This window comes from Vigna unguiculata, chromosome 1 (genome assembly GCF_004118075.2).
Source record: "Vigna unguiculata cultivar IT97K-499-35 chromosome 1, ASM411807v1, whole genome shotgun sequence".
NCBI lineage: Eukaryota > Viridiplantae > Streptophyta > Magnoliopsida > Fabales > Fabaceae > Vigna > Vigna unguiculata.
Genome location: NC_040279.1, coordinates 18562263 through 18578819, shown reverse-complemented (window position 1 = coordinate 18578819; position 16557 = coordinate 18562263). Strand labels below are relative to the sequence as shown.

General features: G+C 40.6%; 1 pseudogene; it reads left to right on the top strand.

Annotated features, from left to right (window-relative positions):
- Positions 1 to 8646: 8646 nt before the first annotated feature.
- LOC114189126 lies at positions 8647 to 15812 on the top strand (annotated as a pseudogene).
- The last annotated feature ends 745 nt before the right edge of the window (positions 15813 to 16557 follow it).

Here is a 16557-nt window from a genome sequence, read left to right as displayed (position 1 = left end):
GTTGGATTGGCACTGAATTTGTGAACACAACAGGGTGTGTGGTGTTGAAGCATGCGATGTGTTGTGTTGCTTGAAGCGATGGATACTAGTGCATAGTAGAAACTTCGTACTTGAGGATTTGTTGGCCCTATCTTGAAGCAACAAAGGTCTTGGTGCAGTAGAGAGAATTTGATTGGAACAATTGGAGAAAGTGCAGCCAGTGTTGATTTTTGTTTGCAGATTCATGTGATGGCAATTTTGTTGCAGCAATAAGTTTGTGGCCTTTTGGTGTAGAATTCTCAGTGGTGCTGCAGCAGTCTGATGCATTTGGTGGCAGCCAACTTAAGTCTCATTCGGTGCACACCAAATTACAATTGAAGTTGATTCATTCGGTGGTGGATGAAACTAAAATTTTCCCTGACAAAGCAAACACGTCGTACACATTGTTTTTCTAGAATCATCAAAAGCCACATGAAGTATTGGCATTGGTGACAACGTTTTAATCTAATTTAAAGGGGGGCTGGTCTAGTAAGTGAGTGGTTGTGTGAAGTTGTTGGCTGAGTCAAATAGTTAGAGACATAGACAATTTTTTTTTTCTGAATTAGTGCGGTCCGAGCAGCGGATTTATCTCATTATATGATCTTGTGTTTTAGTGTTGCACTTGGTTTAGCTTGGTGCTAGTCTATACGGTGACAACAGCGGGTCTAGGCCATTGGGTGCAAAATTTCTTCAAAACCTCCTCGCTTAAGCGGGGTTCCAAGCGGTGCAGTGTGGTTGGCTCCTTGCTACATTCGGTGGCAGCCTTTTAGGCAATTTGGTGAAGTAGCTTGGACTCCTTTCTGTGCACATTTTAGAGTGTTCCAAGCGGTGCAGATTTGGAAATGGTTGTTGCTTTCATTGGTGCAGAACAAGTTGGGTATGACAGCCAACTAAATAGGTGAATGAGCAGTGTGCTTGCTGAAAAATTCAGTGCAACAATCACATTAGGCAGTAAGTGGTGTGTTGGTTACTTCCCTTTATCCAAAGTGAGTTTGGTGCAAAAGGAATTCATCATATGAATTTGGGACGTCTAGTGGCAGCAGCGAGAACTACCTTGTGGCAGCAAAGTCAGCAAGATTCATTGATTACATCGTTTTATTTCTTTGCTTTTGGAATTCTTGGTGCAATTTGGATTCTTGCAGCTACATACCAGATCGGTGAGTGATGTTAAAGGAGGGACCACTTAAGATAGCTAAACGATGTAGCTGGACAGCAGGCAATTTTGTTCTTCTCAAGCGGTGACAATAACTTTTTTTTTTCTAGTTCATTGGTTAAATTCACGTGAATTTTGGTTGGATTGGCTGAATCTTTTGGAGGCTTAGATTGGATATTTTGTCTTGGTGCATCGGTGACAAAACATAAATTTTGTGTAGTGTCGCAACCATTTATTTATTTCAGTTGGTGTCAGCCTTTTTATTTTGATGTGGGAGTAACCTATAATCCTGTTTCGGTGCAACAGGTGTAGTGAATTGCCACGTGAAATTGGAGTTAGAAGTGCTAAAACAGTTTGGACCAACTATAGTAGCGGTAGTGCAACAGTGCAAAGAATCCGTGAATTAAGCGTGGCTTAGTCCTTTTGGTGCAGAAATTTCACTTGAGTATCTAGTTCATGCGGTATTTCTTTGATTGGCACGTGAAATAGGCTAGCGGTGGAGCATGGTGAAAGTAGCAGATTCAAGTTGTTGGTGATTGTGATTGGCACGTTGTTTGGTATTTGGGTTCAGTGAATTTGGTTTGTTTAATGTCAGGTGCAGATTTGTTTAAGCTGCCAGTGCTTAGTCATTTTGATGTAGGACATCAACCCCCTTGCTTAAGCGAAACAATTGGGTGCAACAACTTTTGTTTTATGCAATTTCATTCGGTGCAGAATTGGCAACAGTGCAACAGTAGGCTGATCCAAAACTAGCCCCTGCAGCCACATGTTCATGACTGCAACTTGCCTAGGCCATTTGGTACAATTTTTTTTTTGAAACGTGTTGGTGCAGAACATTTTGACCAAAGCCGTGATTCTAGTGCAACACTCTTCGTTTGGCTAGTGCCTTTGTGGTTCAATGTTAAGTTAGTGAACGTGGATTAATGCAATTTGGTCCCTGTAGCATTTTCATGTTCTATTCCTAGTGCACTCTCACATTTTGGTTTGCCTAGTCTTGCCATTTAGAGTTATTATTTGTTCACCTTCGCTTTGCTTGAGTCTTTTGTCTATCACATTCCTTTGAGTTTGCTTTTCGTTTGTTTCTTGTGTTGTGGGACAATGTACCTTGAGCTAAATTGTTGGAAGTATTGCTTGTGAGAGTTTGAATTAATCATCACATTTTAGCTTGAGTATGTTATTTCACATTTCTAGTAGTAATTCTAAATACACTTGTGAACACCCAATTTCGTCCGGGTAACAATGATAAAAATAATAAACAAAAAAATTAATTAATTAAAGTTCAATTGAGAAGAATAAATAAATAAATAAATAATAAAAAAAGGGAAAAAATATGTTTTAGTTCGAGAAAAAAATAATAAATATCTATGTTTATTTTATTATTATTATTATTTTTATTTTTTGATTTAATTTTGTTTTATTTATTTATTTATTTGGGCTTATTTTATTTTCCTTTCTATTATTACAACTCCATTTTTGTTTTACGTCTCTCATTTTAGTTTAATAAAAAAGAAACAAAATAACAAAACAAAAAAAAAAATAGTAAAAACTACAGAAAAGGAAAAAGGGAAAGAAAGAGGTAACGTAAGGTCTCTTTGTTATCAGACCCATGCCTGCTATGCTATCATGGTTTTGTATTGGGAATGATCTGTAGCATGGTCATGATGGCTGAAGGAGCAGGAAGCAACATCTGCTCTCAGCCTTGTCCCAAATTTCGAGATTGGGAGGTGCATAAAGTTACGTAATAAAAAGGGGAAGATTCATGAGAAGAGGGGTCTTTTTTTTTGGGATTACTACTGAGAGGGGTTTGGGCACTAGAAATCAGTGAGGGAGAGAAGGAGTCAAATTTTAAAACAGAAGCAAAAGCTGTTAGTGCATTAAGTTTTATTTTCACAGTAAGTGTTCTTAACCCCTCCTTAGCTTATGTTACCGTGACTTGATGTTGCTGTTGATGTTCATGGGTGTATGAATTAGAGCTTATGTTAACGTGACTTGATATTGATGTTCATGAATGTATGGATGAAAGATGGTATGAGATGAGCATAGTTACATCTGTTATTCATTTTGTTTATTCCCATCGCACCTGGGTACAGTAAAGAACAGAGCACAATGTTTTTTTTTTTTTTTATTTTTTTATTTTATCTGCCAAAATATGTTCTTGTTTGGGTGTTACTGCTGTCCGAATGAGTGCTGGAAAATAACCTCACCCTCAATCTCAATCTCTCTCGCCACCATCATCTTTCCCTTATCACCTTCTACCTGCGAGAAATTGCCAAACCAGAACCCAAACACATTTCACCAACAATTATATTTTGCAGAACACATTTTTACTAACTTTCTCGTTCACCATCATCTTCATGTCACACCTGCATATAAAAAAAAGGGACATAGACCCAAAAGCAGTACTCACACGGTCATCCACACTATTGTCCCATCATCCTTCGTTGTCCACTCATCCTTTCATTTTCACTCCACTCCCATTATTTCTGCACAACCGAAACTCTCCTATCATCAGCCTCATCATAAGCCCGCACCAGTCCGCCATTAATGAACCTTCATCACCAAATAGCAGATTCAATTTTGGACTCTTATTCTGCACTACAACCACACCCATTCTTCATCATCAATAGAAACCACCTTGTTTCTGTTACAACCCATCCCTACGATTCGTCATCACAACCCAACACAAATCGAAAAAGCGAAACCACAAGAGGAAGGTGGTGGCAACTGGCATCTCGGACAGTGCTCTTTGTAAGTGGCTGTGGCGCCGTGGCGGCAGTCCAGGCCGCGGCGGTTGGAGATGACGAACACGAGGCTAGACCGGCATGGTGTGCGACGGCGGAGCTCCAGGATCTGGTCCTGTCTTGCGCGAGAGAAGAAACGACGATGAAGGCGATTTGGGGAGCTGAGTTCCCGCCGGCGATGCTTTCGGTGGAGGCTGGCGTTGACGGCAGCGCGTCTCGCCAGCCGTGGGACTTGCGGCAGTGGCACATGCGGCTGGAATCTTGTGGCTCGGGAGAAGAGAAGAAGAGCTGCCGTGGGTGAAGTTAAGAGAAGGTAGGCTTGAATTAAAATTAGTTTTCTCCTTTTCCTTATTTCAAAATCAGCCCACTCCTGCTCGCTGCACCTCCATCTTTATCTTTCACACCCTCTTTGCTTTAGGAACTCCTTCGCGCAACCCCCTTTTTTATTTGTACACCTCCATTCATTTGTTCTATTTTTGTTGTGTATTATTTTTCTCCGTTGCACCCCCATTTTTAATCCCTGCGCACCCCCTGTTTTTAATTTATGCAGTTTCACACATTCTCTTTATCCCTGCGCACCCTCTGTTTTTAATTTATGCAGTTTCACACATTCTCTTTATCCCTGCGCACCCCCTGTTTTTAATTTCTGCAGTTTCACACATTCACTTTGTCCCTGTCCACCCCCTGTTTTTAATTTCTGCAGTTTCACACATTTTCTTTATCCCTGCGCACCCCCTGTTTTTTGATTTCTGCAGCTTTACAATTTGTATTACTTGCTCATTTATTGCAGCCCTTTGTTTCACTATGCATACACCTCCCAACTTTCACTTCCTCGCGTACCTCCATAATTGCTAATCCCGCACCCCTGCACACACTTTTTACTCCTATTTTGGGTTTGTTTTATACTTTATTTACTACACCCTCCACCCTTAATAAACACACCTCATTTACTTCATGTACCTCCCACTAATTACTCATATACTCTCATATTTTGTTTTCTAGTTTCATCTTTTAATTAAATTGTCTTTTTTTCATTATTATTATTAATTTCTTATTTATTTATTTATCTTTTATTATTTTATTTATTTTCTTTTCTTTTATTTATAATTTTTTTTGAAAATTATCAAAAATTGCAAAAAATAGAAAAGTAAAAAAAAGGGGTAAAAATACTCTCTTTCACTTTATTGTGTCTGTCCGGTCGCTCGCACCATGTGACACTTACTTTCTAAAAAATACCAAAAATAGTTTCTTTATCTTTTAGTATTTGTTCGACCGCTCGCGTCGTGTGACATATTTTCTAAAAAATTCAAAAAACCCAAAAAAATACAGTTTTCAAAATATAAAAATATCAATATTTTCAAACAAAAAATGTCGTTTTAAGGAACTACGTAACCCTGATTTCTTATTTTTAATGAGAATACGTAGGACAAAGGTCAATCCTTGTCGGGCCCAAAAAATTAAAAAAATATATTTTTGTTTCTTTCTAATATTTTTGTCTTATTATTTTTGGGCAAAATTAATATTTTGAAATCCACATCAACTTTGCATTTTTAATTAAAGGTACCGCCCTCGGGCGGACGTGGTAGGATGCTAACACCTTCCCTACGCGTAATCGACTCCCGAATCCAAAATGTGGTTTTTCGCAGACTTGTCTTATCTTTATGGTTTTCCAGAATAACTATGGTGGCAACTCCAAAATCTTTTTTAAACCTGTTTTCTTTTTTCGGTTCGCCTTCCCGTCGTGATTCCGGTTGCGACAGCTGGCGACTTCACTGAGGAAGCTAGAGAGTCAAGCCATTTAATTAGATATGCGAACTTCATGTGGTTTTTTCCTTATGTTTTATTTCCTCTTTCTTTTTCTTTGTTTATTATTGTCTTTATTTGCATGTGTATATATTTGTCTCTTGAAGTGATTGTGTGTAAATTGTTTTGCATATTTTGCTATATATCTGCCTAGGAAGTTTTCTGGTTGTTTTGCAGGTAGGGGTTATGGTATGCATCATTCTCCCTCCACACACACACTTTGTGCATATCATGAGCGGGGCCCTATACCCGGGTCTATGTAACTTAGAGTTAGAGGGGATTGTGTAGCAGTGCCACAGTGGATGAACTTCCCAAGTGGTCATTGTGAGAACCCCAGCTAGAGTTTGTTTACTTCGTTGGTACTCCCACATCTTGTTGTCTACCAACTGTTGTGGGAAATGCCAAGAAGTGGGCCATAGCTCTAGTGACCTTGATCCTTAAGTATTAGGGAACCATCCTGGCAAGCGCATATATTTTACCTTAGGACCATTAGGGGTCGAACCTCTAATAAGGCACAAGGGGAGACATGTGCATTACCTTAATTCTCATATTATTTTTCTCGCTTTATTTGATATAGCAATGAAGTCATGTGTCTGTACATTCTTTCGCGGCATCATCATACATGCATTTTGATTATTTCTTCATGCATAACATGTATTTTGTCATGCCATGCCATAACATTTCTTGTGATTCTAGGTTAGAAATTTTAAGGTTGTGATTGAGTTTGTGAAAAAAAAAAGAAACAAAAGAAATTAACATGGGATTTCAAGTCGAAGGGAATTTAGGGTCGAATGCCTAGAAGAAGAAGTTACCTATCAGGGTTATAGATAGCAATCTGAATGGTCTAAGGGAAATAGTGCAACAAATGAAGACTATACAGAAGAATGCTTTCAAGAAGCGGTATGGGAACTTATTGAGGTTGTTGAATGTGGAAGTCCAAGCGTCCACAGTCACCGCTTTGGCCCAATATTATGATCCGCCGCTCAGATGTTTCACCTTCCAGGATTTTCAGTTGGCACCAGTAGTAGAAGAGTTCGAGCAAATTTTGGGTTTGTCGGTGGAAGATAAAGTCCCTTACAGATATTCTGAGCAACGAGCATCTATCTCTACGTTGGCAGGAATCTTGAAGGTACACCCTGCTGAGCTAGAGAGTAAAATGGCCTCCAAGGGCAACTCGAAGGGGATCCCCCAAGGGTATTTAGAAGGGCACTTGCGTCGTTTGGCTGAGAAAGAGATAGGGGAGACGTTTATGGATGTGTTGGCTCTCACACTATATGGAGTCGTGCTCTTTCCTAACATGGAGAATTTTGTTGATCAAGCAGCCATCGATGTGTTTGTCGCTTACAAGATTCATTCGGAAAGCCCAGTCACTGCGGTTCTAGCTGATGTCTACGTGGGTTTGAATTTGTGCTACGCACTCAAGAGGAAAAAGATGTTGTGTTGTGTACCTATATTGTATGTATGGTTTATATCCCGAGTCTGCTTGGGTACAGTAAATGCTGAATGTCAAATTAGGGAGTTGCCACATGGTGGCGTTGAAATTTGAGGGGCGAAGGAATGGGTCCAATTCTGTGCAGGTTTGAATGGGGGAAAGATTAGATGGTATGTCCCTAGGCTGCCCAAGTTGCATGTCATCTCTTGTGGGGACTTCCCTAACGTCCCTCTGATGGGCACCAGAAATTGTGTGAATTATAACTCTGTTTTGGCTCAACGTCAGTTTGGGTGCCCAATTAAGAGCTCTCCAACTCCAGAATCTCTGGTTGACATATGGACTTATTATGAAGAAGGAATTTCTCAAGATCTAATTCGACGAGTTAGGAGTGCCTGGGGTGAGGTTTTGCGCACAGAAAAAGACCCAAGGCCATGGGTAATAGACGGAAAGATATCTTACTGACAATGGATTCTGGAAAGGGTTAATGTGATTAAGTTACCCTTCAGATCAGACTCTCCTACTCTGGAGCGATTGGAACCTGTTGAGTCTGAGAAGGTGAAAGGGCTAAAAGAAGAGATCGAGAAGATGAAACTAAAAAATGCCAAATTAATTAACGAGCTTCAAAGTCTCCGACATGAGTATGTGGATCTGAGGCGTGATAATGAGGAAATGACAAAGGCGTATGAAGGGATTCTTAGGCAACAAAGAGAAGAACGAGATCATGCTTTCAGAGTGAAACAAGATTTGGCCGCAGCAAGCACCGCACTAAAGTCAAGGGACAGAGAGAGAGACGCAGCAGCAGCATCTAAGCGCCAAAGGGATCAATTGTGTGAGGAATTTAAGAGAGAGAGAACCAAAGCACTGAGACGGTTGCACAATGCCCAAATGAGAATTAGTGAGGTCGAACGACAAATGAGAGAGGTGGTGTCGACCTATGAGGTGAAGATGGACGAGGAGCGTTGGCATAGAGCTGAATTGGAAAAGGAACATCGAGGGGTGATTAGTCGGATGAATGAGTACACAGTTGAGCAGGAAATGACTATAGAACATTGGAAGAAATGTTTCTCACAGCTGGCTGCCTTGGCGAATGGAGCAATTGAAGAAATCCCACGATTATTAGCTGAAGTAGAGACTACACTACCGATCTTCAATCCGCCAAAGGAGATTGAAGCCTTCTTTAATCATTGCAAGAAGTTGATGAGGGAGATGAAGAGCATGATAGTCAGGGTTAGGGAATATGTTTTCTTTCTTTTCTCGTTTAATCAATGTAGAAGACTTGTTAATGATTGGGTTGTATCAGTTTCGTGTTAATTTCTATGATATATTTACCTTAACGTTCTCACAGCTTTAAATTTTCGACTAGAATAAATGTTTTGCATTCATTTTCTTTATTTTTATTCTTCATAATTGATTTCATTTAACGAAATAATAGAGCAAAATCAAATACAACGGCAGAATTTCCACGACATCCTTATCGCACACGAGCTAACCATAAAAGCATGGAAGATTGGGAAGAAGCCCATGAAGCTGTGAAGGCTGACATTAACGAGCTGAAGGATCAAGTGGGCCAAATCCTAGAGGCTTTGAAGTCACTGAAGGCTTCAGGGGAGGCCTCATCCGCTAGGGTCGAGGAGAATGCTCATTCTTATGGTATGCCTCTAGGCGCGTCACTTCCGTTCCCGATGTACGGTCTGCCTCCGGGATACACTACTCTAGTTGAAGAATATTCAGATGCATAACAAACTTCTTTCTCTTTTCCTGCAGCTAACAACACGCTATCGAACGGTACTCAAGGGCCGATGTTAGCTTTGACTCCTGTGATAGGAGCGGAGATGAATGAGACAGTCACATTCACAGGACCGAGGATGACTGTGGCGCCCCAGCCTCCGAAAACATTCATCGATGCAGATGCTGCGACTAAAGCTGCACCACACACTACAATCCAAGCAATATCCACTGTTGTTGATGGGGCTAAAAGTAAGCTTGAAATTTTTGAGGAAAGGATTCGTGCCATTGAGGGTGGTGGAAGCTATGGGTTCGGTGATGTGGCGAGATTAAGCCTGGTTCCTGGTGTGATGATACCACACAAGTTTAAGGTCCCAGAATTTGAAAAGTATCACGGCACCACATGCCCTAAAAGCCATCTGACAATGTACGGTAGAAAGATGGCTGCTTATGCCTATGATGAAAAATTGCTAATACATTGTTTCCAAGATAGTCTGGTTAGGGTAGCATTGAATTGGTATACACACTTGGAGCCATCTCGAATCCATTCCTGAATGGATTTGGCCGACGCCTTTGTGAAACAGTATAAATACAACACAGATAGTGCGCCAGTTAGATTGCAATTGCAAAACATGGCCAAGAAGGATATCGAGTCCTTCAAGGAATATGCACAACAGTGGAGGGAATTGGCTGCTCAGGTTGAGCCACCTCTACTTGATAAGGAGATGGTGGCGACGTTTATAAACATGCTGTAATCACCATTTTATGAGCATGTGTTGGGGAATGTGTCTTCCAATTTCACTGATATCATTATCATAAGGGAAAGATTAGAAATCGGGTTAAAAAGTGGAAAGATTGCATATGGCCCATTCGCGGCTGTAACTCCTAAGAAACCCAATTTTATTCCCGGAAAGAAGAAAGAAGCGGAAGTACAGGCAGCCTCAATGATGCCTATGTGGGAAAGTCGGGCTCCTACACATAATTATCGACCACACTTGAACCAACCTCCTTATGTGGCCAATGCAGTGTCTGTTCATCAAACACGACCTCAACAGCAAGGGTTTTATCAACCGTCGAATCTTTATCAACCACTACATGCTCCAAATAATGCTTGGAAAACTGAACCTAACTCGAATTTCAACAGAAATGCGGGACAAAACGCTAATCTAAGGAGGAATCAAGAGAGGAACTTCGTTCATTTCACTCCTATTCCTATGTCATATACGGAATTGTTGCCTCATCTCCTCCAAAAGCGTTTGGTGGCCATTTGTCCGATGAAGCCTGTGCAACCTCCGTTCCCCAAGAATTATGATCCAAATGGCAAATGTGATTATCACGAAGGGGGAGTTGGTCACTCTATTGAGAATTGTGTGTCCCTTAAACACAAGGTGGAAGCTTTAATCAACTCGGGATGGATAAAGTTCCATGAAGACAAACCTAGTGTTGAGGCTAATCCCCTTTCTGGTCTTGGGAACCCTTCGACAAATGCCATTGAGGTTAAGAAACACCGACTGGTAAGGGATGTGAATGAAATTCGAAGCTCCAAGCGGTTTGTTTTTGAGACACTATTAAAATTGGGAATATAACTTGAGTGAAAAGTGTGGATTCCATCCGAGTGCTAAACATTCTATCGATGAATGCACCGAGTTTGAGGATGTTCTACAAAATCTTATAGACAAAAACTTTGTGCAAGTATGTCACGGGGACATGGAGGAAGAAGTATTAGCACAAGATGGTGCGGAACCATGTGTGACTTTGCCAGAGCCATTGGTGATTCATTTCACTAGATCCACCTCTACCCCGACAATTTAAGAAAGGCAATCTATTATTATCCAAGCACCCTCCCCATTTCCCTACAAAAGTGAGAAAGCTGTCCCATGGAAATATGGTGCATACATGTTGGGTGAGGAACAACGGGTAGGTGGTCAACCTATCAGTGGTGAAAAATATATCAAGCATCGGTGGAATTAAGAGGAGTGGTCGAATCTTTACGCCTCCAAACTTGGTGAAAGATGAAGTTGGCAATAGTGAATCAGTGAATACCAAAAAGGCTAAGGAACTCTTGAAAGGGAAGACCATCCAAACTGACGAGGGTCTAAGAAAAGACGATGGGAAAGAAGTATCTGATGAGCAGGCTTGCGAGTTCTTGAAGTTCATACAACAAAGCGAGTATAAAGTGGTCAAACAGTTGAATCGCCTGCCTGCTCGAATCTCACTTTTAGAACTACTCATGCATTCAACCTCTCATAGAAAGTTGTTAATGAAGATACTCAATGGAGCGCATGTGGAGCAAAATATTTCTCTGGATAATTTTAAGGGAATTGTTTTCAATATCACTGCTAATAATTACTTCACGTTTAGCGATGAGGAGATACCTACTGAAGGGAGGGGACACAACAAGGCCCTCCATGTCTCTGTAAAATGCTTGGATCATGTCATAGCACGTGTATTGATCGACAATGGATCTTCCATGAATGTAATGTCGAAAACAACATTGGGAAAGCTACCGTGTGAAGGTATTCACATGAAACCAAGCGTAATGATAGTGAGAGCTTTAGATGAGAGTAAAAGAGAAGTAATGGGAGAGGTAGAATTGCCAATCCAAATAAGGCCATGTGTCTTTCAAATAACTTTCCAAGTGATGGACATCCTTCCAGCATACAGCTGCTTGTTGGGTCGTCCATGGATTCACTCAGCGGGCGTGGTACCTTCAACCTTGCACCAAAAGTTAAAATATGTCATGGGTGAAAAGTTAGTGATTGTTTCAGGGGAGGAAGATATTTTAGTAAGTGGACCTTCATCTTCTCGGTATATTGAAGCAGCAGAGGAAGCCCTCGAGACAGCTTTCCAATCTTTGGAAATTGTGGGTAATGCCTATGTGGAGCCCTTTCCAATGAACCCACACTTGTCGCGTACTTCCTTTATGACGACCAAGGTCATGTTGAAAGAGGGATATGAGTACGGAAAGGGACTAGGCAAGTACGAGCAAGGATTGATGTATCCTTTAGAAGTCACCGAGAAAAAGAATAAATACGGCCTTGGATACAAGCCTACTAGAGAGGATAAGAACAGGCTAGCGGAAGAAAGGAGAGAGTGCGGTGTGGCTCGAATCCAAGGTAAAGAACTGAGGTTAGGAAAGATTCGCATCTGCGACATCAAAGATAGCTTCCGCAGCGCGGGATGGATCAACACTAGTCAAATAGCAACTGTCAGAGATGAAGATGAACTTGAAAGCTCGATTTTTGTGCAGCCTTGTGCTCCAAATGCACTACTCAACAATTGGGAGACTTTGGATCTACCCGTGATGTTTAATTTGGTTAAAATGTAATATTTTTAATTTATCCTATTGCTTTACCAGGAGCTTTAGGATTCATGACTTAACGGGATGACACCTTTTTCCTTTATGCTCAGCGTGATAATCAATTTGTGTTTGCTACCTTTGTTATCTTTGTTTGCATTTTTCACTGTTGTTTGTTTATTTATATTTTTTTATAAACTCAAATAATGTAGATATGATAATGAATGTTTTGAAAATAACAATGTCGATATCCCTAATTTCGAGCACCTTGTCAATAACATGGAAGATGATTATGAAGGTGATTCGGAACCCTCCCCCGAACTAATGAGATTAGTAGAACAAGAATGTAGGGAAATAAAATCCCATCAGGAAGATGTTGAAGTGCTTGACATGAGTGAGGGGGATGAAAAGAAAGAAGTGAAAATTGGCACGAGTATAAAGAAAGAAGTGAAAGAAGAATTGTGTGCGTTGCTAAAGGAGTTTAGGGATGTGTTCGCTTGGTCGTACAATGATATGCCTGGTTTAGATACTGATATAGTACAACATAAGCTTCCACTCAAACCGGAATGTCTTCCAGTCAGACAAAGGCTAAGAAGGATGAAACCAAAAATGTCATTAAAGATTAAAGAAGAAGTGCAAAAGCAATTTGATGCTGGATTTTTAGCTGTGGCAAAATACCCTCAATGGGTGGCAAATGTTGTACCAGTGCCCAAGAAAGATGGGAAGGTTCGGATGTGCGTTGACTATCGAGATTTGAACCGTGCGAGTCCAAAAGACAACTTCCCATTACCGCACATCGATACATTAGTGGATAATACAGCCAAGTTTTCACTATTTTCATTTATGGATGGCTTCTCGTGATATAATCATATTAAGATGGCACCTGAAGATATGGAGAAGACCACGTTTATCACATTGTGGGGAACATTTTGCTATAAGGTGATGTCTTTCGGACTTAAGAATGTTGGGGCAACCTATCAAAGGGCCATGATGGCGCTTTTTCATGATATGATGCACAAAGAAATCGAGGTTTATGTAGATGACATGATCGCCAAGTCTGAGTCAGAAGAAGAACACATCCTCAACCTAAGGAAATTATTTGAGAGATTGAGGAAATTTAAACTTAAACTAAACCCGGCTAAATGCACATTCGGTGTGAAATCTAGAAAGTTGTTGGGTTTAATTAGTCAAAAGGGGATAGAAGTCGATCTCGACAAGATGCGTGCGATAATCGAAATGCCTGCTCCAAGTACAAAAAAAGAGGTACGAGGTTTCTTGGGCAGACTGAACTACATTGCTAGGTTCATCTCCCAGTTAACCGCCACTTGTGAACAAATATTCAAGCTATTGCGTAAAAATCAGGTGGTTAAGTGAAATGAAGACTGTCAGGCTACTTCTGAAAAAATTAAACAATATCTACAAGATCCTCCTGTGTTACGCCCACCCGAACCGGGAAAACCACTCATTATGTATTTAACGATACTCGATGATTCAATGGGTTGTGTTGGGTCAACATGACGAAACTGGAAAAAGAGAGCATGCCATATACTACCTGAGCAAGAAGTTCACGGAATGTGAACAGCAATACTCGTGTTTAGAACAAACTTGTTGCACATTGGCATGGGCTGCCCATCGTCTAAGACAATACATGTTGAGTCATTCTACCTGGTTGATATCCAAGACTAACCCTATCAAGTATATTTTTGAAAATCCCACTCTCACTGGAAGGATAGCCCGGTGGCAAATGCTATTGTCAGAATATGACATTGTGTATGTCACTTAAAAGTCCATCAAGGGTAGTGCTTTGGCTAAATATCTGGCCCAACAACCCGTTAACGATTACCAGTCGATGCAACCCGAATTTCCTGATGAGGACATCATGGCCTTGTTTGAAGATGACCAAGAAGATGAGAACATAAAGAAATGGACGTTATTATTCGACGGGGCTTCTAACGTCATGGGACATGGTATATGGGCAATACTAATATCTCCAGAAAACCAATACATTCCGATGACAGCAAGGTTGTGTTTTAATTGCACAAATAATATCGCTGAATGGCTATGGGCATCCAAGCCGCAATTGAGTCAAAGGCAAAATTTTTGAATGTATATGGAGATTCAGCGTTGGTTATCCATCAACTAAGGGGAGAATGGGAAACTAGGGATCAGAAGTTGATTCCCTACAAAACTTATATCATGGAATTGGTGGAGTATTTTGATTTCATTGAATTCCACCATATTCCGCGAGAGGATAACCAATTGGCAGATGCCTTAGCTACTTTATCATCGATGTTCAAGATTAATCAGGATGGGGTAATGTCGATGATCCAAATGAAGAGCCATGAAGGGCCAGCATATTGCCATTTCCTCGAAGAAGAGTTAGACGGTAAGCCGTGGTATTTTGATATTAAACGCTATATAAAAACCAGAGAATACCCTGAAGAAGCATCTAAGAATGATAAAAGGACACTGAGAAGGTTGGCTACAAATTTTATCCTGAGTGGGGATGTGTTGTACAAGAGAAATCATGATATGGTTCTCCTTCGATGCGTGGATGCAAAAGAGGCCGAGTCAATATTGGAGGAAGTTCATGAAGGAACTTTCGGCACACACATGAATGGACACTCGATGGCTAGAAAGATCTTGAGGGCTGGTTACTTTTGGTTGACTATAGAGAATGATTGTTGCACGCACGTGAGAAAGTGCGAGAAATGTCAGAAGTATGCAGATAATATCAATACGACACCCACTACTTTAAACTTAATGTCTGCCCCATGGCCATTTTCAATGTGGGGGATAGATGTCATCGGAGCTATAGAGCTAAAAGCCTCAAACGGACATCGCATCATTCTAGTTGCAATTGATTATTTCACTAAATGGGTGGAAGCTGCTTCCTACGCTAGTGTGACTAGGAAAGTTGTGACTAAATTCATAAAAAGAGAGTTAATTTGTAGGTACGGGTTGCCTAGCAAGATAATCACTGATAATGCCACCAATCTAAACAATCAAATGATGGCCAAATTGTGTGAAGGATTTAAAATTCAACATCATAATTCTTCTCCTTATCGTCCAAAGATGAATGGGGCAGTCGAGGCTGCTAATAAGAATATCAAGAAAATTATACAGAAAATGGTGGTCACATATAAAGACTGGCATGAGATGCTTCCCTTTGCTTTGCATGGGTATCGCACCTCGGTACGTACATCAACTGGGGCAACACCTTTTTCTCTGGTGTACGGAATGGAGGCAGTACTACCCTTCGAAGTAGAAATCCCATCCCTACAAGTGTTAATGGAGACCCAATTGGAAGATGCAGAATGGGTTCAGGCCCGATTTGACCAGCTTAATCTCATTGAGGAAAAAAGGCTAGCAGCAGTGTGTCATGGACAATTATACCAAAGAAGGATGAAAAAGGCGTTTGACAAGAGGGTGCGCCCTAGAGAGTTCCATGAAGGCGAGCTAGTCTTGAAAAAGATCTTACCTATACAAAAGGATCATAGGGGCAAGTGGACTCCAAATTATGAAGGCCCGTATGTGGTGAAGAAAGCATTTTCTGGTGGGGCGCTAATTCTCACAAGGATGGATGGAGAGGAGTTACCGTTACCGGTCAATTCTGATGCGGTCAAAATTTTTTTTACATGATGATTCCTTAATAGGAAGTGCTACTAGGGGATATTGACATTGTCTCCAAATTTTGTTGTATTCTGCTTTGTTTTTCGTTTAATAAACACCATTTAGTTCTATCCATAAATTTAAAGCAATGAATGTCACACTAAGTTTGTAAAGAGAATAATAAACAAAAAGAAGGGAATAAAAGTATGTGGATACCAACGAGGCATCACAAGTACAGTCACTAAGAGCAGACTCATTTTTGGAGGGTGTCGTGGAAAAAAAATTAATAAGTAAAAAGGCAAAAAATAAAGCCGCCTATAAATTTTATCCATGCATCCATGCATTTATGCATCCTCACTACATTACATCATTTGCCTAAAGATTGAATCTTGCCGGCTAAGCATTCAAGCAGTGTTTGCTGACACATCAAAATCAAACTTCGGGTTCTCCTTTCATATATAGACATTCTCCCCTTAGTTTTCTTATGTTTACATCAAGGCCCTCTCCGATGGAATGGTCATTGATTTTCTTTCTTTACATCAAGGCCCTCTCCGATGGAATGGTCATTGATTTTCTTTCTTTACATCAAGGCCCTCTTCGATGGAATGGTCATTGATTTTCTTATGTTTACATCAAGGCCCTCTCCGATGGAATGTTCATTGATTTTCTTTCTTTACATCAAGGCCCTCTCCGATGGAATGGTCATTGATTTTCTTATGTTTACATCAAGGCCCTCTGTTATCAGACCCATGCCTGCTATGCTATCATGGTTTTG